The sequence below is a fragment of the Musca domestica genome, unplaced genomic scaffold, assembly GCF_030504385.1.
Source record: "Musca domestica strain aabys unplaced genomic scaffold, Musca_domestica.polishedcontigs.V.1.1 32, whole genome shotgun sequence".
NCBI lineage: Eukaryota > Metazoa > Arthropoda > Insecta > Diptera > Muscidae > Musca > Musca domestica.
In genome coordinates this window covers 5665506-5688078 of record NW_026712311.1, presented here as the reverse complement: position 1 = coordinate 5688078, position 22573 = coordinate 5665506, and the positions used below count along the sequence as shown (strand labels likewise).

The 22573-nt window shown below is 35.0% G+C and overlaps 1 long non-coding RNA gene across 1 annotated transcript in view; it reads left to right on the top strand.

Moving 5' to 3' along the window:
* Positions 1-22573, top strand: part of LOC109613530 (uncharacterized) — a 154850-nt gene that overhangs the window by 27897 nt on the left and 104380 nt on the right. Inside the window, exon 2 of the long non-coding RNA XR_002195043.2 lies at positions 13412-13436. This is a non-coding gene — a long non-coding RNA (uncharacterized LOC109613530). The remainder of the gene's footprint in view (positions 1-13411; positions 13437-22573) is intronic.

Below are 22573 nucleotides of genomic sequence, written 5' to 3'. Positions count from 1 at the left end.
CGGTTTGGTATCCGGAGCTTTTGTCAGAAATAGCATCAAATTTTAGAATAAGTTTAGATTTCTTAGAATTGGTCACCTTTGGCACGAATTATGGCGTTCAAACGGCCAATGAAACCGTCACACGCTGCCCGAATGTTGCTCTGCGGTATTTTGGCCCATTCCCGGCGAAGCGCTTGCTTGAGGTGCTCGACACTTTGGTATTTTTTAGTTCCAACCTCGCTTTCCAAAATACTCCCGACACAATAGTCCAACGGATTGGTATCAGAAGATTTTGGTGCCCATTGTGCGCTGGAAATGAAGCGAGGAACCTCATTTTGTAATAATTCTTGGGTGGCGCGTGCTCAATGCGATTGTGCTGAGCCCTTTTGGAATGTCCAAAGTCTGTGGCCAAAATGTTTGCTTGCCCAAGGCTTCGCTACACCCTCCCGAATATTTTCGCTGTAATATTCGGCATTTTTACTTATGCCACTGTCGATTAATACGAGCGAAGATCGGCCACACCATCACCATGACCGACGCTTCAGTTCTGGTGGCCAACCGAATGTGCACATTTTCAGCTGACCTCTTTGGCAAGTAAACACGGTCATTTTGTTTGTTTACAAACTGCTGGACAACGAATGTTCTAAATTCGGCAGTTCACCACTTTCGGCCAAGCGAAGCAGCTCTTTAGCTCTTTTGAGTCTATTTTCCTTCTGTTGCGGTGTAAGTTCTTGCACTTTTTGAAATTTCAATGGCTTTACCCCGAGCTCATTTTTCAATATTTGTCGAATGGAAAATATCGATATGTTCAGCTCACGAACCATTTTTCGGCCACTGCGATACGGGTTTCGATCAAGTCGCTTCTTTACCATTTTCGAACCATTTCTGCTGATGTTGCTGTTTTATTACGTCCACTACCTTGAAATCGGGCTACGCTACCAGTATCACGTTAACTAGAGATGGTCGAGACACAAAAAATTTATTAACATTTAAATGCTGGAGTGCTCTAACGATAACGATTGTGGGTTTCCAACCAAATATAAAGAAATCACACTACCATGAATTCCATGACGAACAACTTTTTTCTGGAAAATTCTCACCAAAATGCTATTGTACGCTTGTAAACAATATAATGAGCTATCACTGGAATAATTTTAACAGCTGTGGCAGAAATGGCATCAGTCTAAAATTGGTTGCAGTTTTTTCATCTCACCATGTAGATGCTCTGGATGATTTATCGATGCCTTTTAAGACGAAGATTCTTTATCCACGTAATTTAGATTTCGGAAATACGTTAACTACGTTATGTAGATGATATTGATACAATGTAAATGTTATTGTCACCTTATTTTGGCACAGTAGATACAGGAACATATATTCAAACATATTGTCCTCGTCATTAAGACGTTGTAGATACGTTTTCCACTTCATTCGAACATTATCCACCTTATGTAGTTGATGTAGATACATTATTCCCATCATTAAGATGACGTTGATACATTATCCACGTTATTTAGATGACGTAAATACATTGCACTCGTATTTAGATGACGTATATATATTTTTCACTTCATTTAGGTGACTTAGATACATTTTGCACGTTATTTAGATAACGTAGATACATTATTTACATCATTTAGATGACATAGATACATTATTTACGTCATTTAGATGACATAGATACATTATGCTCTTTCTTTAGATATCCAAGATACATTATCCATAAAGTAGATACATTATCCACATTATTAGGATGACATAGATACATTATCCAAGATATTTAGATAGCGAAGATACATATCCACATCTTACGATGACGTATTATCCACGATAATTAGACGTAGATACTTTATTCATATTATTTAGACCACGTAGATACATTATCCACATTACTTAGATGACGAAGATACAGTACCCATAAAGTAGATACATTATCCATATCATTGAGACAGCGTAGATACATTATCCACGCTATTTAGATACATTATTCACGTTATGTATGTGACGTAGATATGTTATCCACGTTATTTAGACGACGAAGATACATTATCTATAAAGTAGATACATTATTCACGTTATTTAGATGACGAAGATACAGTACCCGTAAAATAGATACATTACCCACATCATTGAGATGACAAAGATACATTATCCCTGCTATTTAGATGATTCAGATACATTAATAACGTTATTTAAATAACGTAAATACATTATCCACGTTATTTAGATTACGAAAATACTCTACCCATAAAGTAGATACATTATTCACGTTATTTAGATGACGTAGATATGTTATCCACATTATTTAGACGACGAAGATACATTATCTATTAAGTAGATACATTATCCATATCATTGAGCTGGCGTAGATAGATTATACCCGCTATTTAATTGATTTAGATACATTATTCACGTTATTTAGACGATGAAGATTCATTATCTATAAAGTAGATACATAAATAACGTTATTTAGATAACGTAGACACATCATTTACGTTACTTAGATGACGAAGATACAGTACGCATAAAGTAGATACATTACCCACATCATGGCGATGGCATAGATACATTATCTCCGCTATTTGAATGCTTTAGATACATTAATAACGTTATTTACATAACGTAGATACATTATCCACGTTATTTAGATTACGAAGATACACTACACATAAATTAGATACATTATCCATATCATTGAGATGTCGTAGATACATTGTACCGGCAATTTAGATGATTTAAATACATTATTCACGTTATTTAGACGACGTAGATACATTATCCACGTTATTTAGATGACGAAGATACATTATCCATAAAGTAGATACATTATCCACATCAGTGAGATGACAAAGATACATTATCCACGTTATTTAGATGACGAAGATACATTATCCATAAAGTAAATACATCATCCACATCATTGAGATGACAAAGATACATTATCCACGCCAGTAAGATAATTTAGATACATTAATAACATTATTTACATTTCGTAGATACATTATCCACGTTATTTAGATTACGTAGATATACTACACATAAAGTAGTTACACTATCCATATCATTGAGATGTCGTAGATACATTATACCGGCTATTTAGATGATTTAGATACATTATTCACGTTATTTAGATGACATAGATATATTATCCGCGTTATTTAGACGACGAAGATACATTATCTATAAAGTAGATGCATTATTCACGTTTTGTAGATGACGTAGATACATCATCCACGTTACTTAGATGACGAAGTTACAGTACCCATAAAATGGATACATTATCCATATCATTGAAATTGCGTAGATACTAATGTATCCCGCTATTTAGATGATTTAGATACACTGTTCACGTTATTTAGATGACGTAGATACATTATCCACGTTATTTAGACGACGAAGATACATTATCTATAAAGTAGATACATTATTCACGTTATTTAGATGACGTAGATACATTGTCCACGTTATTTAGACGAAGATACAGTACCCATAAAGAAGATACATTATCCACATCATTGAGATGACAAAGATACATTATCTCTGCTATTTAGATGATTCAGATACATTAATAACGTTATTTAAATAACGTAGATACGTTATCCACGTTATTTAGATTACGAAGATACACTACCCATAAAGTAGATACATTATCCATATCATTGAAATGGCGTAGATACATTATACCCGCTATTTAGATGATTTAGATACATTAGTAACGTTATTTAGATAACGTAGATACATTATCCACGTTATTTAGACGACGAAGATACAATACCAATAAAGTAGATACATTATCCATGTCATTATACCGGCTATTTAGATGATTTAGATACATTATTTAGATTACATAGATATGTTATCCATGTTATTTAGATGACGAAGATACATTATTCATAAAGTAGATGCATTATCCTAGTTATTTAGAATACTTAGATACAGTTTCCACGTTATTTAGATGATGTAGATACATTTTCCACACCATTGAGATGACGTAGATACATTATCCACGTTATTTAGATAACGTAGATACAATATTCATTCATTTCGATAGCGTAGATATATTATCTGCATGATTTCCACGATACAGATACATTTTCCACATTACTTAAATGTGGCCACCTTGTCGTCCAACCAACCTGACAATCCGGCTTACTACCTACCCAGCTAATGCCACCGGTCTGGATAATGTTCCAACAATTTCCATTGAACTTGATGTCGACAGAAGTGATCATGAATTGTCATCGTTTAAACCTCCCCAAATCACGAGCACACACACATACTCTCAGCCATTATAAATGACCATTACTGTTTATTGAATTTTTTTGGCTACGAAACAAACAAAGCCAACAGAGATGATCGTTCCCACATGATCGCCACCGGCCTGCGGATGCAATTTTAGCCAAAGTTTGTTCACAACAAACATAAACGCAATTGCATTTGTCATTGGCCAGAGTATCGGTGACTTGCTTGTTTACAATGATTTTAATGACGTAAATATTTACCCAGATCATTGCATCAGGAACACCAAGCACCACTCCCACATGGCAGTGGCCATTTATACATTTAATGGTCAAATGCTTACCGCCAACCAAAATGGTGCGATCATAAATTTAATAACCCTGCCGCCAAAAAAGTGGCTGATTACACATCACTTTTTTGTGGTGAGTGTATCATCTTTTGTTTTTGGCAGACACATTGTCGTCGTGGCCGTTGTGGTTGCCATATTTGGGTGAGCGTGTGTGATCGGGTGAGACGACTTCACTTCACTAAATTGTAACAATTAAACGGGAATATTTTGTGATTTTGAAGTTTTTATTGTTGTCGATGTATTTTTAATTAAATATTCAGTCAGTGCTCTCGAGTTCCCTGTTCGGGGGCCTTAATGTACAACACATGTGGCGGAAAGTTTTCAACTGAAGTGGGTGGCTTTTTTTCTCGGCCTCAAATGGCCAGGCAATGGAGATTTATGATCAAGCTGTCGGACATATATTTCCCAAGTGGGCACATCAATCAGCAGGAGACTGTATATTTTTTTTCGGAAATCACAATGAAATGAAATATGCATTTGTCATCATTTGTGGGTTTCCTCAGAATGGCCAGAATCAAGGAACTGATGGAGGAAATTTTTGCATTTAAAAGAAGAGCCGACAATGTAAATATGCTTTTTTCCCTTCTTGTCATAATAAATTATTTCAATATGCGTAAGCTAGAAAGAATATTAATTTTTGATGAGAATACAATATCCTGCTTGAAAGAGAGGCAAAATGGCATAGGGAATATGAAAAGTTTAGATCTGAGTCTCAAGATTAAACTCAAGGTCCAAACATGTCAGACGTATAAATACGATTTCGTCCGAATATCAGAATAAACGCCACATTTCGGATATGGACACGGTCTGACTTATGACGGAAAGAAATATGAAGTGGTAGTCTTTTTTCCGGCCGAAATATCAGATAAACAAGTTAAAAAGTATCAGTCGGTTTTGCCGACAGATATACACCCTCAGCCAGTGTTCGATTATTTAAATATATTTTGACTTTATGATTTTTCAAATTATTGAACCTCTATGGAATGGGTTCCGATGAAATGGGCCAATATTGCCAATAAATATTATGTAAATATTGCGACGTACCGGTTTGGAACCATATCGCCTACTTCCTTCACATTATATGAGATATCTGATAATATGTAGAAAATATAAAAATGAGCGTGAGGTACCAGATATAGTCGACCGAAGTATTCCAGTTTTATGCCTCATCTGATAGAGATTAAAATATTGGCATGGACAAACACACAAGAAAAGCGAACATTTATGTCCGATTTTATGCGAAACTATAATTTCCATATTCATCTCTCAATCAGAAAATATTTAAATATATTAATTTGTAAAGAATCGCTGACGTGTTTCGCAAGTTATGACAGATTAAAGTATCGAAAATTGTGACCCTTTTTTGATGAGGTACCAGAAGGGGCTTGCAGATACATATCATTTTAACAAAAGATATTTTGTTAGCAAAAATGTTTGTTTGTGTGAAATTTTAAGAGAGCGGGATGCTTATTTCGCCTTCTTTGAGGGTTGTGTTTTCCAAAATCTTGAACCCTATGTGGGTTTCGAGTTCTATGAGCTTCGTGTATATTCAAAATTTTGACCCTTTCTGGGGGCGGTAACAGAAGAAATGTCCCGGTCTCTACCATATTTATAACAGATCTTGCGTTGATGGAAATGTTGATGAGTCTGAATGGAATCGGATGTTTATTTTGCGTTTTATGAGCTTCATAGATATTCAAAATTTTGACCCTATGTAGGAGGTATCAGAAGGAGTCGACCGATATATCACATCTTCAAAGCATATCTTGTATTAAGTAGAAATAATGGAATGTGTGAAATACTAAGGGAATCTGCTGACTATTTCGGATTTTATAAACGTTTTGGTTATTCAAAATTTTGACCCTTTGTGGAGGAGGTACCAGAAAAATGGTTCGATCTCTACCATTTTATAATACATCTTGTGTTGATCGAAATATCTAGATGTGTCAAGTCTTAATTAAGTCGGATATACATTTGGCGTTTTATTGCCTTCATAGATATTCAAAATATTGACCCTTGTTGGGGGAGGTATCAGAAGAAGTTCTCTGATCTCTACCATCTTTATAACAGACCTTGTGTTGATCAAAATATTAAAATGTGCCTGAATGGAATAGGATGTTAATTTCGCGTTTTATGCGCTTCATGGGTATTCAAAAATTTGACCCTTTGATGTGGAGCTACCGTACGGAGTGCGCCGATATATACCATCTTCACATCAGACCTTGGGTTAATAAAAATATTGTGATGTGTAATTTGTAGATAGTCGGACATAACATTTTATAAGGGTTATATTATTTCAAAATGTTGACCCTTATTAGACCCAATAGGATTTGAGGCGGCTGCACCATCCTCATCTTAACTGAGCCAAAACTACTCGGGTTTGTCGGGCCAACTAACGCTCTGCATCTGCGATGGAAGGGGGATGGTCTCCTAGTACAGTATTCACTCTATATCCTTCCATGACTTCTGAGGCCGCTTTAGAGTGAATACTGTTCAGTCCTTTCTGATAGGCCTGTTGATCTAGGGGCTCTCTCTTATAACTCTGTACATATATCTCTTTCGATCATGAATGTTTTTCCTTACTTGCCTAGGCGAAGGTTGCCCATCACCCAAATGGTGATTCAAATGGCTCTGTCTGTAACACCCAAGTAGGTCTCCTAGTACAGTATTTATTCTATATCTTTCCATGACTTCTGAGACCGCTTAAAAGTGAATACTATTCAGTCGTTTTTGATAGGCCTTTTGATCTAGAGGCTCTCTCTTATACCTCTGTATCTCTCTCTCTCTCTAGATTATAAAGGTCTTTCCTTACTTGCCTAGGCGGAGGTTACCCATCCACCAAATGGTGATTCGAATGGCTCTGTCTGTAACACCGTCGTAACGGTAAGACCTTCGCCTCCTCATGTAGGTGGTCGATAGATGTCATGAGGAGGCACCCTGTTGCGCTAAAGGTGAGATTCTGGCAGAACTGATTTTTTCCCCTGCGTAGTTCTAACGTTGGCTGACCACTCCGGAGCCGCATAGTACCACAGACCGGCCTATCACGTTGTAAGAGAGGTCCACAAGGTTTCCTTTTCTGCTAACCAAGTGTTGCCCGCAAGAGGCTTGATAGTCGTCCTTGGAATAGTCGAGCAATTGTGTTTTCAAACTTTCTTTTGGATAGTCTCATTTATCTGCGACTTTCAGATGAATTTTGCAACTTGTCCTCAAACCCCCAATTCCCCTATTAATATTTACATTTTTAACTCCATAAGCCATTTAAAATATTTGTTTATTTTTTACTCACCCCATGTTTTATTTTTTCTGTTTCTGGTGTGAAATCATAATCTTTCGTAAACCATTTTTTCTTAAAACAAAAAAAATGAGTAACGAAAAAAATAAATAAACGGATATTAAGAAAACAAAAGAGGTTCATTGTTGTTGCTGTTGTTTTGTTGTTGTTTAAATTACCGAACGAAAAATTCATGCTAAAAGTCCGTACGGAACTTGAGATGCATTCGTGAGTATTCACGCGTAACACAAAAACAAAAAAAAAATCGCTAGAAATACACACCTCCCATACCCACCTCCCCCGGTACTGTACCTACGGCATTGTATTAAATATCTTTTAATTGTAAACATCTTCAAGCAATGCAATTATTATAAATAAATAATAAAAGAAAATATGAAACGAAAAAATAAAACAAAAACGTAATGCAATGTTACGCTAGATGAGTAACGTTTCGCCGACAGACACACTCGCACACACACACACACAGACAGAAAATCCAAAAATCATGGCTAAGTGAAAGTGTTAAAAAAAGATTGCCGACAACGACGACGAAGACGTTGTCTTTCATATTAACGGACAGTCTATTTATTATTAAACCGTGTAAAGCGTTGAATTTTCGTTGTTGTTGTTGCGTTGTCTTACAACAACACATCAGCAATTTCCTTTTAGCCATATTGACGATTAATTTTTTTCGAATGAATAGCTTAAGTTTCCCTTTTCAATGCAACAGCAATGAACGTTCGAACAAACGAACGTTAATGACCTGGACGACCAGGCCATCTGTTTACAAGCGATTTTTCCCTTTCCAGCAATCAGCGTCAATATCATCATCAACGTCGTCACCTAGACAATGTCAATATCCTTTGGCAATTTTCATGTTTTTCCTCACCCCATTCAAAATCAATGTCATTATCAATGCATAGCAGCCAGCAGAAGATGTGAAATGCACACATTTGTGAACTGTGAAATCTGGAAAAAGAATAATTTTATTTTTAAATGAAGAAGTTCAAGTTGGAACGTTGCGATTCGCATTTGAAGCTAAACAGAACGGATGGTGAAATTATGTGATTGGAACATTTTCTGGCGTATTCTCTGTCGACCAATTTTATATATTTAGAATAAAAGTTTGATTTGAAGAAACCCTAAAATTGACCGATGAATAGGCAGACGGATGCGCTGACAGGATGGCTATTTTATGCTAAGTCTTCTATTTATTTCCGGATAAATGTCTGAAAAAGCTGCAAAAAATTATGGCCAAAATCCTGAACCTGCCCAATTTTGAAAGTATGATGATGTTTTGAATTTCTAATGGAATTTCTGAATATAAAAGGAAGTCTGTTAGTTAAAAACTAGCGTTTTTGAAGCCATTAATGTTAATTTTTAGCAACTTTTATATGGTCCCAGAAGTTGACTGCCAACGTATATTTTTAAATTCATTTAATTGTTTATGATTCAAGGGGAATATTATATGCGTTCTTGGGACGAAATAGGGATAACTCTAAACATGGAGCCTCGAAGCGGTTTTTTTAGGGGAATTGTTTAAGAAGCGATTCAAGGTGGGCAATATATGTGCATTTTTACGTATTCCAATGACGGCTTCTAGAAGAATAATATCAGATATAGCAGATTTTTAACTAGGATTTTTAAGGGCTTAGGAGGACCCAAAACATGAATAGAACGACTTTTACTGTGATTCCCGGATAAGTATAAATATAGGATTCTAATTTTTAAGAGTTGACCGAAAATGTGTACTTGTGAAGGTTTTGAGATGAATCCTACCGTATAATACTAAAGGATCCAAGGATAACCATTAACACAGTTTTAGTGATGACCAAAGACAAATAGAAATTTTCAACGATAATAGAATTTTAAAGTGTTAGAGTTATTAGATTTTCCAAGAGATCTCAGGATGACAATTGAAGTGAATCTTGAGAAGGATCAAATGCAAATTTTTACATTTAAAGATTTCTAGTGGGATCTATGGATTATCTTAATAGTGGATTTTTCCAAAGCTAATCATTTTTAAAGTTTTTACGAAGATCAATTTTAAGGCGTTTTAAAAGAATGTAAGATTGAACATTAACGTGGATTTTTACAGGGCAGTCTTTGAATAGCTTGAGGTCCTCTATTTAGAAGACGTTCAGGTCCTCTATTTAGAAGACTTTCAGGTCCTCTTTTCAGAAGACCACTAGGTCTTCTATCGACAAGTATTTTACGTCTCCTAGATCTTAAGATTTTATATGGAGAAGATCTTTAGGTATTTTATGGAGTAGACTCTTAGGTCTTCTATAGAGATTTTTATGGAGATGAACTCAAGGTCTTATTTGGATTCAACGTCTTCTACGGAGAGTAGAAGACCTCAGATTTTTACAATTTTTCGATCTCACTTTTTTAATATTTTAGGATTCAAGGAGGAATATACATAATTGGTAAATTACCAACGTCGATTTTTAGGGGGATTTTTTAAGACCATAGTATTTCAAAGTTTTATATACCTTTTTAAATATTTATAAACCAACGAAGGTTTTAAGAAGGATCCATTTTATATGTGATGTTTAACTTGGATGTACTTGTAAAGATTTTGACATGGATCGTATATAACTATATCCGTGAAGGATTCAAGAATGATTTTAATACTGAAGGGCCTAAGGATGATGATGATAACGTAGTTTTGGGGAGGGCTCAAGGATGACCAAGGACGACTGGAAAGTTCCAAGTACTGTGGAATTTTTAAAAAGTACTTCAAAAATCTGAGAATGCTTAATGAGTTTTTGGAGGAACGAAAGATTAGCATGGATTTTTACAAAGATTTCCAAGGAATACCTGGACGACAATAAATGCGGATTTTTATGAGTACCAAATTCCAGTATAAATGTGATTTTTTATGAAGAATTTACAAATCTAGAGATGAACTCTAAGGTGGATTTCTCCCAAGATAATATTTTTTAGAGTTTTTACGAGGATCAAAGGATGGCCATAATCACGGATTTAAGGTGTTTTTGTAGAATCCAAGACTGAACATTAACATAGATTTTAACATGGATCTTTCCAAACTTCATTTTTAATTTTTGTGGGTTCCAAGGATGGGTATAAACGTGGACTTTGTAAAGAATTTTGGATGGCCATGGAGCTGGATTTTTAAAAAGCTTTAGGAGGATTTAGAAATATGGCCAAATCCACGGATTTTTGGAGAGTTTTAAAAGAATTTGTGTTTGTGTATCAAAATAGACGAGAAAGAGGTTTAAAGGATTATAGTAGGACCTAAACATGGATTTTTAACGGATTTGAAGTAGGATTTAAATTTGACTTTTTAAAGGATTTGAAGTTGAATCTAAACGTGGATTGTTAAATGATTTGAAGTAGTATCTAAGGACGACTATAAACGTGGATTTTCAAGGGATATAAAATATGATCTAAGGGCGACTATAAATGTTGATTTTTAAAATATTTAAAATAGCTTCTAAGGACGGCAAAAACATGGATTTTTAAAGAATCTAAGGACGTCAATATGCGTGGATTTTTAAAGGATATAAAGGAGAATCTAAGGACGATTATGGACGTGAATTTTTAAAGGAATTGAAATGGCTTCTGAGGTTTGTGGGCTCTTTAAGAATTGTATTCATTTTGAAGGATATAAAAGAGATTCGAAGGACGAAATAAAATGGGATATTTAAAGGGCTTAAAGTGGGACCTAAGAACTACTATAACTTGGATTTTTAAAAGACTTAAAGTAGGGTCTAAGGTTGACTATAACAATGGATTTTTTAACATTTAATGGAGGGACTATGAACGACGGCAAATGTTGAGATTTAAAGGATGTAAAGAAGGATTTGATGATGAAGATAAACGTGAGTTTTAAAAAAGTTTTAAAAGAATCCAAGAGTAACTATATATTTAATTTTTAGAAGAATCCTAATATTATAATAAGCCTTGGTTTTGTTAAAAGTTTTGAGAGAATCGGATTATAAATATGGCCTTATTTTGTAGAAGGATTCCAGAGTGGCTAAACCCGTGGTTTTTTCAAGAGAGAAAGATCCAAAGATATGTAAAAAATGGGATTTTTAGGAGTTTGAGAATTACTCAGTTTGTATGGCCCTAAACTTGAATTTCTGAAAAATATTAGGAGAATTGGTTTGGCCATAGACAACGATTTTTATAGAGGAAGGTCCAAGGATGAGTATTAACATCGAATATTTAAGTGTTAGTTTAGTATGATCCAAGATGTAGACATAGATGTGGATTTTATAGTGTTTAAGGAGGATCCAAGGACGTAGGACGTATAAACGTAGATGATTTTTAATGTTTTTAATACAAGGGTTAATATAAACGTGTATCTTCGAAAAATTCGAGGAGGATGCAATAATAAATATTAGCTTGGATTTTGTATACTGTAAGGACTATATAATTGTGGAATTTAATATATATTCTCAAATATACAAGGGGGTCCAAAACTATGCAAGAGCTATAAACAGGAGAATTTAAATGGATTGGATTACTCGATTTAGTGGCTTGGATTGGATTAGAAGGATCCGAAGATTACTAGAAATTATTAAAATTATTTTGTAGAATGCAAAGTCGACAAAGGTAGGGATGAGGAAGATGGAGATCAGTTTGTAAAACAGTTTGAGGTGGATCCAAGGGTGTCCAGTCACGTGCATTTTAGGTGGACCCAAAAGTGACTGTTAACGTTCATTTTTAGAGATTATTAGTAGGATAATTCAAAAAATGAACATTAACGGTGAACATAGCCTACATTTTTTTTGTGGATCCACTTGAATACTTATTCCACATAAGATTCGAAATTTATTTATATACCTCCATTTTTAATGTTTCAGCCACAATTTGGAAAGGAACAAAACATACAATAAATTTGGAATTCTCATTAGGTAAGACTTCTCTCTGCAAGAATTTTCACCCATTCTGATAGAAAAAATCGCCTGAGACCCATTAAAGGATATATCCTTGATTCGCATAGAAATCATTTCGAATTATAGAACCTCGTCTGTCTCTTGAAATCAAAATAGAGTGTACATTATTTTATGTAAAGCCTTGAACGTTGGCACACTAATTGATTTTGTGTTGTTAAATATTTGAAATGGACTTTACCGGTTCAGTATTAGATATAGACACCTAAATAACTGTACCCCTGAATATCGGTAATTCGAACAGAATCAACTGTAATTTTAAATATTTATAGGCTCAGTATATTCTACCACCCATATAACGAACGATACCCTTTGATTTTCGGAATTTCGAAGATTTCTGATCCAATATCACACAGAATAAGCAGCAATATGAAATTTTGGGTTCACAAACATCTTTTACAAACATGTTAAGACAGGTTTAAGTCTCCTTGTGATATAAAGTGTTGTAGAGATTTCTTTTAGTTTTTCATTTTTTTCGTTTTTATCTCCTATCTCTCTCTTAGACACAAGCATTAATAATAGTTTTAAGAATAAAGCTCATAAAATGCATTTTCTGCATTTTAGAAAAAATAATGCCTACCAACAATTTATAAATCTTTTTGTTTTTTTACTTATTTTATTTAATATATGTTTTTCTTTTCGTTTCAGATATGTTTTGTGTCGAACTTTAAAAGTAAGTGTTATAATTAAATTCTAGTGGCGTATTTTGAATTATATTTCAGAGGTGATATTCTAATCAATAAGGTTTCCTCGTTATAAGTTTTAATTTCTCGAACATTGAACTCAATTTGCTTTACAATAGCTTTGTTCCTTTTATGCGGAAATATCCACAACTTTTACATTTTTTTCAACCTTTAATTAGAAAATAGCTCCAGTAATATATTACGTTTTTAAACTTCCTTTTAGATTCTCCTTCCTTCCTTCTTTCCTTATTTAAGACATATTAGGACGAATAAGGACTAATAGCTCTGTTGTTGATTCTGAATCATTACCATCTAATTTAGCTTTGTAACATATTTTTGCTTTCTATAATATTTCGGTTAAGTAGTTCTCTCAGAGCGAATTTCACATTTCTCTCTTTTACTAGTTTTACTATAAAAAAGTAAAGGAACAAGGCTACTATTTTCAGTTTTTCCTTTCATTTGTGGAAGTCCGATATCCATGTGACCAGTTCCATGCTATTATGTCTTTCCATTTTTTGTTGACCAACAAATCACTTTTGGATTATTTCCTCACATCGTTAACAAAAAAAAAAAAAACATTCCAAACATTAAATTTATTGCAGAGCGATTGTTACTCAACTCGCTCGCAACGTCATCATCATCGTCAACAGCAGCAGCAGCAATGAATGCATTTTGAATTTTCAATTTGCATGTCTGCAGCGAATTTGCTGCTATTTGTTTTCCTAGTTTAGTTGTTGGGCCGACACTTTCATTGCATTTTGCAATTTATATTTTCAACGCGTTCGCGAAACTAGCTCAGAAGGAAATCGCAAGTGTGACCTTATAAACACGCTGGGGCTAATTTATGTGTGGACTTTGGGTAGTGCAAAAAGAAATGTTTAATAAATAAAAGCTATCAATAATATTTCCAGTTGGAAGGTTTAATATTAAATAAAAAAAATCGAAATTTGAAATTTCACCTTCAAAGGATGGTCATTCCGTTTGTAACATCCCTAAATATTCGCCATGGACCCCATCAAGTATATTTATTCATGATCAGCATAAAATTCTAAGTCGATTAAACGATGTCCGTCTATCTGTTGAATTCACGATGCAGCCCACATTATTTGGCGTAGAGCTTTAAAATTTGGCACATTAATTTTTATTGTGTATACGATGGTTGGTATTGAAAATGGGATATATCCACGTTTTGAGATAGCCTCCATATAATGTCATATAATGGTAGCTCCCGATATTCGGTATTTTAATGGTTTTAGCCACATTTTTGACACCAATTTGTGTTAAAAATGGTATTTGTAGTTCGTTGTGAGTTCTAGCTACTGTGGCGGAAAATTGTACATATAGGTCCAAGTTTTGGTGTAGCACCCATATAATATTCGGTATTTTGATGATTTTTGCCACATTTTCCCCCCGATATTCAGTATTTTTATGGTTTTAGCTAATTTTTTCACGGAGTTCTCCAAAAATTTTCAGCTGACCTCGTTTGTTTACAAACTGCAGGACAACAAATGTTTTCTCATCGGAGAAACCCAAATTCGCCAGTTCACCACTTTCAGCCAAGCGAATCAACTCTTTAGCTCTTTTGAGTCTATTTTCTTTCTGTTGCGGTGTAAGTTCTTCCACTTTTTGGAATTTCTATGGCTCATTTTTCAATATCTGGAGAATGGAATATTGCGATATTTTTAGCTCACGAGCCATTTTTCGGCCATTGCGGCGCGGGTTTCGATCAACTATTTCTGCTGATGTTGCTATTTTCTTCCGTCAACTTCCTTGACATCGGGCTACGCTTCCAGTACCACGGTAACGAGCGATGGTACGGGACACCAAAGATTTATTCACATTTAAATGTTGGAGTGCTCTAACGATAGCCACTTGTGGTTTTCAAGCCCTTTCCGTCTGTTGTAATCACGCTAGAGTCAAAACGAGTTAAGATAGGAAGCAAAATGTTTGCACAGATCTGTTTTTTGTCTGCATGCAGGTCAAGTTCGAAAATGGATCGGTCCACGATATCGTATAGCCCTAATATAACTATACCTCCCAATATTCGGTATTTTGATGATTTTAACCACATTTTTTTTAAAAAATTGTCTGAAATTCTTCACAAGGACTTCTCTGTGAATACTTTACCCCCTGAAAAGAATTTATTATATATGTCCACGATATCGCATAGCCCCTGTACAATGGTGCCCCGCGGTTTTCGGTATTTTGATGATTTTAGACACATTTTTCAATGGAATAGTCTGAAAATCCCCACAAGGAATTCTCGCTTTGTACTTTACTGCCTGAAAGAGAATTTTCTAGGTTTTCGTTTTAGTATAGCACCCATATAACGCTATCCCGAGAGATTCGGTATTTCCAGGATTTTCCGACATTATTCTCCATAATTGCGTCAAATTTCGTATTTCAAGTTCTTAATTTTTACAGCCTATGACAAAAAATTGTCTATGCATGTCCACGTCTTAGTATAGCTCCCATACAACTGTGCCCCCCTTTATTCCATATTTTAATTATATTAGCGACCTTATTCACCGGAATTGGCTCAAGTTTCGTATTTGAAGTTCGGAATCGTTACTACAGCCTATGACAAAAAATTACTCATCCAGCCTCACCTCTTCGTATAGCCCCCATATATGCAATATTTCAAGTTCCTTCCGAATGTTGAAGGATATAAAAAGTTCGGCCCGGCCGAACTTAGCTTCTTTTATTCGTGTTTATTTTTGAAGAAGAGGTTAAGGTTTTGTCCTGTCGGAAACAATAATTGCTATATCCAAGAATATTTCAGATGTAAAAGTTCCAGTAAAAGTTCCTGCATTTTCCAATCGCAAGCTGTGTACAATTTTCGCTTATTTATCCATTTTAGCATACCGCAACAATTTATTTGTTTTCTTTTTTCAAACACAATTTCAGATCTTGAAAATCTATTTTTTCCATTTTCTCTATTTGTTGCAAAACACTAGAAAATGTCATTGTCATTAACGGTCAATGCGGCCTATGCCGCGAAAACTGGTGTTGGCATTTAGCCGCTAGTCTAAACTAATCACAATTGAAATCTTTTCATATCCAAAGCGCCGAGCGGCGCTCCTTTTCACAATTTTGCCAACGCCACTATCTGTTATTTCCATTCATTTGCAATTCGCGTGCATCGGAGAGTGAGTGGATGGATGGATGTGGGTGGGTGAGGTTGTGTATGTGTCATTTTTATACAACTCTGGGGCATGGAAACTAGTTTGAGGAATTATTTCTGCGTCTGTGACCATTTCAAAAAAGCAAAAAAAAAAAAAAACCAAAAAAATTATCCAAATAATTAATCAAATCGAGTGTGACATACAAATGACTCTATAAATAATGCGAAATGCGAACTAAACAAAGAGCAGACTTATGCATTTCCTTAGTCTAAAGCATAAAGCTTTGCCAGCGTGATGGAGAAAAACCACTGCTGAACAAAAAAAGAAAAAGACAATAATCATGCGATGAAGAATTGCGTAGATAGCAATCATTTGCTGTCGTTTTATACTGAGTGGGTTTATAGACAGTTACGACGACTATGGAATAATTATAATCAATTACAATATAGCCGGTTGCCAGTCGTTGTCTCGTTGGACAAAGGGAAGTGTGTGTGTGTAACAGATGGGGTCATATTGTACGCACACATATGTATATGCATGGGTATTCGGGATAATGTAATTAATGCTTGTCCTTCCGCTTTTTAATGAGTAAGAGCGAATAATTTTTTTTCAGGCTGCATAGCATTTATGGGAGACAAAGAACCGATATAGTTAATTTTCAATAGTAATCATATGTTTTGAAGGCATATAACGAGGTCCAATATTCGGACCAAAATTGAATTTAATATTAGACAGGTAATGGAGAGGAATACGAAAAATTATTATATTTCTATACTCTACACCGTTATAAAGGCTGATGTTTTAGCAATTTTCTTTTTCGCAACACTGATGTAAACAGCTCAGGCACATTTCAGGTTTTGCTTCACTGTTAAGCATATTCAGTTCGGACTATAATTTAACCTTGAATCGTCTTACAAACGAATAACGCTTGGAAATCATTGAATTTTATTATCAATACCCATTCTCTGTAAGGAAAGTTCATAGCTCGCCACCTGTGTTCAGCGACAAATCTCATTTTTGACTCAATGGATAAATGAATAAGCAGAATTGTCCATTTTGGTGAAATTTTATGCAATTTAAATGCCTTAACTCGAAATAAAGCCGAGAAAAATTGATGATCTAAACACTGCAGCTTACCCAAGGAAATAAGAAAATAGACAAAATTTCACTTAAAATTTATTTAAGGCCGAACGTAGCTCTATGTATTGGTCTAGACCCCATATAACTGTACCACCACACATTCGGCATTCTGGTGATGTGTGTTACACTTTTATCGGAATTGTTGAAAATAGGGACTACAGGGAAAAATAAAAAAATTGCAACAAAGTCAAAGGACATAAATTTTAAATTTATTTGTAAATTTTATTGAATGAAAGCAAAAAAAGTCGGAAATAGCATCACATTTTAGAATAAGTTTACATTTGTTCAAATTCGTCACCTTTGGCACGAATTATCAGCTTCAAACAGCCAATAAAAACCGTCACACGCTGCCCGAATGTTGCTCTGCGGTATTTTGGCCCAAATCCCGGCGAAGCGCTTGTTTGAGGTGATCGACACTTTGGAATTTTTTAGTGCCAACCTTGCTTTCCAAACCACTCCAGACACAATAGTCCAACGGATTGGTATCCGGAGATTTTGGTGGCCATTGTGCGCTGGAAATGAAGCGGGGAACCTCATTTTTTAACCATTCTTTGGTGGCGCGTCCTGTTGGAATGTCCGAAGTCTGCGGCCAAAATGTTTGCGTGCCCGAGGCTGCTGGACAACGAATGTTTTCTCATCGGAGAAAAGCAAATTCGGCATTTCACCACTTTCGGTCAAGCGAAGCAACTCTTTAGCTCTTTTGATTTCGCAATAATTAACGCTTCTCTGGCATATAACTAGTTATGCATGTGTCATTTTTAGACCCTCAGCCATATGGCTAGAGTATTTATTATTATTATGAGTATTTGATACGGCCAAAATGTACCTCATCAAACAACGGTTTTTAGACCCTAGCTCCCTTTGGACCAAATCCGTTTCAGGACATTTGGAGTCAATCTAGCCATGTCCATCCGTACGTCCGTCTGTCTGGCTGGTGCATTCGATAACTCTCGAAGGGAGCATGTGATTTGATCCAATCTTGGTACATCGTAATTTTATTGTCAAACTTAGATCGAGTTCGGAGATGGACAATGTCGGTCAACCACTTCTGGTACCTCCCCCACAAAATGTCAACATTTTCAAAGAAAATATTTTACTGCACAAAATAAAGAAAGGATAATCTAATTTTGCTTAAACTTTTCAAATCCTAAGATTTGCATCAGTGCTAGGTCAGGTGCAAAAATGTACAATATTTGTCCATTCCATCAAGTACCTCCCCCACAAAGGGTCAACATTTTGAATAATTATAACTGTTATAAGGTGTTAAGTAAGAGTCCGATTGTTTTCAAATTTCACACATCCCAATATTTATATTAACCCAAAGTCTGGTGTTAAGATGGAACATATCGGTCCACTCCTTCTGGTACCTCCCCCAGAAATAGTAAAAATTTTCAGAAATATATAATTTTTGCACAGAAAGAGAAAGGATAATACGATTTTGCTCCAAGTTTGTAAATCCTAATATTTGCATCAGTGTTAGGTCTGGTGCGACAATGGACAATATTGGTCCACTCCATCAAGTACCTCCCACTCAAATGGTCAAAATTTTGAATAATAATAACTCTTATGAAATGTGATCTAAAAGTCCGATTGTCTTCTAATTACACACATCACAATATTTTTATTAATCCAAGGTCTGGCGTGAAGATGGAATATGTCGGCCCACTCCTTCTGGTACCTCCCCCACAAAGTGTCAACACTTTAAATATCAAAAACGATTATAAAATCCGTACTAAGCATCCGGTTCTCTTTATATTTCACACATTCCATTATTTTTTCTAACACAAGATCTGCTATAAAGATGGGATATATCAGACCAATCCTTCCGGTACCTCCCCAACAAGGGGTCAGAATTTAGAATAGTCAGGAAGTTCGTAAAATGAGAAATAATCATCTAATTCTTCAACTAACAAAAGATCTGCTGTAAAAACGGTATATATCGGTCCACTCATTCTGGTACCTCCACCACTAAGGGTCAAAATTTTAAATATCCATGAAACGCATAAGACGCCAAATTAACATTCGATTTCATTAAGACTTGGTACATCTCAATATTTCCATCAACACAAGATCTGTTATAAAGATGGTAGAGATCGGACCATTCCTTCTGGTACCTCCCTCACAAAAGGTTAAAGTTTGGAATTACCAAAATCATTATAAAATTCGAAATAAGCATTCGGTTCTCTTAATTTTTACACATCCCATTATTTCTACAAACACTAGATCTGCTGTGAAGATGAATATTTCCTCTGGTACTCCCACCACAAAGTGTCAAAACTTTGAATATCCCTGAAGCTCATAAAACGCGAAATTAACATCCGATTCCATTAAGACTTGTCACATCTCAATATTTCCATTAACACAGTATATGTTATAAAGATGGTATAAACCAGATGATTCCCTCTGGTACCTCCTTCACAAAGGGTCAAAATTTTGAATAATCAAAACGAAAATTTAAATGTATATATTAATTTTTTTATATTTTTTTATTTTATTTATTTATTTATTTTATTTATTTATTTATTTTATTTATTTATTTATTATTATTTTTTTTTTTTTTGAAAAATTTGGCCTTTTGTGGGCAGTTACCACAAGGAGTGGTCCGATACTGCCTATCTCTGAACTCGATCTAAGTTTGACAAAAATATTACGATGTACCAAGCTTGGACCAAATCGGATACGCCCTTCGAGAGTTATCGTGCACACAAGCCAGCCAGAAAGACGGAGGGAGGGGCGAACGGACGGACATCGCTAGATCGACTCCAAATGTCCAGAAAGGGATTTGGTCCAAAGAGACCAAGGTTAAATCGTTATTTCGATGAGACACGTTTTGACCGTACCAAATGATATATACCCTCTATAGCCATATGGCTGAGGGTATAAAAAGAATCTAAAGTTGTTAAATTGCACAATACCTGTATTGATTCTGGTCTCCGAAACGGAAATTGAATGATGCAGCAATTGCATTGTTTCTCTGGCTGTATGACATGTGGGGGCATGTTGTTGAAACCACATGTCCTTCGCACTCATTTCTTAAGTTCTAGGCAAGAAAAAACAGGTTATAATTTCACAGAACCGATTTCAGCATAGCGTTCTAGTTGGACACCCTTTGATTAGCTATATATACCCCCTTTGTAGCCTCCATATAACTGTACCACTCGATATTCGGCATTAAAATCCGCATTTTCTCAACGCAATTATTTAAAATTTAACATGTCGCTATCAAATGGTGAGCCCCCTAAAAATTCAGCCCGGCCGAACATACTTAATTCCTTATTTGTTAATTCTATTTTTATAATCTAGACTTCTTCTGGATTCTAAAATAAAATAAATGACCTTTAAATTTCAAAACAAAAAATGCTTGACTTTTTTCAAATTTGATGTTAATAACTCGAAATTTCAACAATTTATACTGCTTACACCAAATCAGTAATACCCCCTATTTAAGACCTCTATATCAATATCGTTTCAGCGTGACTCAAATTGATTTCCCAACCTATGACAATATTCAAAATTTCGAACTCAAGTCACCACTATCACTTTCATTCACAAGACTTTAACAAACAATAAAAGCAGTGTAAAGCCCAAAAATTGTTTATTTTGTTCTTTATCGCTTAAGTCCATAAGCAATGTAGCATTTCTTTCAATATTATCTACCGGGTAGCACCCCCAACCCCTCAAACAGCCAGCGGCATTGCCCATTGATCTGTGAGCTGTTAAGATTGCGATCGAAGACCTCCTTGACATGATTTTTCTGTGTCTTTCTCTTTCACAACAGACCTGCGGTGTTAATGACTGGCACATGAGTCATAAAGTTTTCCTCCCAGCAGACAATATTGAATGATTCTTCGAGCTATTTGTCAAATATTGACAATTTTGACAGCTATTTGTTTAATATACTCTTTCCGTCTCTGTCACTCTTGCACTATTGTTTACTTATTTTGGTTCTAATCTAAACAAAAATTTTCCAAGGTGTTTAGAAATACACAATTTGTTTATTTTTAAAAAATTTTGAAAATTAGTTTTTTTTTTCTTAATTTTTGTTAATGAACTCATAAACATAACGGAGTTTTTTTTTTTTTTTTGTTTTGTTCTTATCGTCAATTGATGGACTTTTGGTTCAATGAGTTTTGCATTTTTTGCCAAAAATTTTGTGTTTTTTTGGGTTAAGGCCATTGCTGAGCAAAGTTGAAAGAACCGCAATGAAGGCTGAATTGTGGAGGTGTGTGGAACAGCTATGTTATTGTCGCATGTTTTTCTTTTTTTGTTTCGAGAAGAATGAAAACACAGGTGGAAGAGCTGTGAGACATCTTTGGATTACTAGGAAAGACAACAGATGTAGATTTTGTTTTGTAGATATATGAGACATTCTAAAATCAGAATTCCATTATCCAGTGAATAAAAGTGTTATTGCAACCTATATAAGTAGTTTAAGAAACTCATTATTTGGTAATGGAAGTTTTTCCTGAGAAAGTAACTTTGTTTACAAAAAAGGGTAAGAACGGATGATTTTCTTAAAAGCTATAAGAAAGATTTTTTTGTGACTTATAGGGAAATTTTATGAAGAATATTTTTATATCCTCCAACATTCTATAGAGGGATTTTATTCGGTCTGTAACTCCTCGAAATACTCATATCAGACCCTACAAAGAATACATATTCTGGATCAGAGTAAAATTCTAAGACGATCTAGCGATGTCCCTCTGTCTGTGTACTGTAATCACACTATGTTAATTTTGCCAGTAAGCATGGTGGGTTCGTAAATGGGCCATATCGGTCTAAGTTTTCCTATAGCCCCTATATAACGATGTCTCCTAATATTCAGTATTTTTTATGATTTTAGTGACTATATAGACCGGAAT